Source organism: Penaeus monodon, chromosome 28 (genome assembly GCF_015228065.2).
Source record: "Penaeus monodon isolate SGIC_2016 chromosome 28, NSTDA_Pmon_1, whole genome shotgun sequence".
NCBI classification, from domain to species: domain Eukaryota; kingdom Metazoa; phylum Arthropoda; class Malacostraca; order Decapoda; family Penaeidae; genus Penaeus; species Penaeus monodon.
This window is the reverse complement of record NC_051413.1, coordinates 32,393,868-32,394,088: the sequence shown is the minus strand read 5'-3', so window position 1 is coordinate 32,394,088 and position 221 is coordinate 32,393,868.

Below are 221 nucleotides of genomic sequence, written 5' to 3'. Positions count from 1 at the left end.
GCACTGAAAATGAGCGAAAGATATCGCATGATAAGAAAATAAATGTCAACATGAAGTGAACAAACGCACACAGTACGTGCAGGGAATCGGACAAAGTCTCCACGCGAATGACCAGCGAAGATTGTAAACAAAACCACGTGTCATGTTGACTGCGAACAGCGTGGAGGATCAGCTGATGACGCCGGGTCAGTCGCCACGTGACCGACTGTATGGAGGAGGGG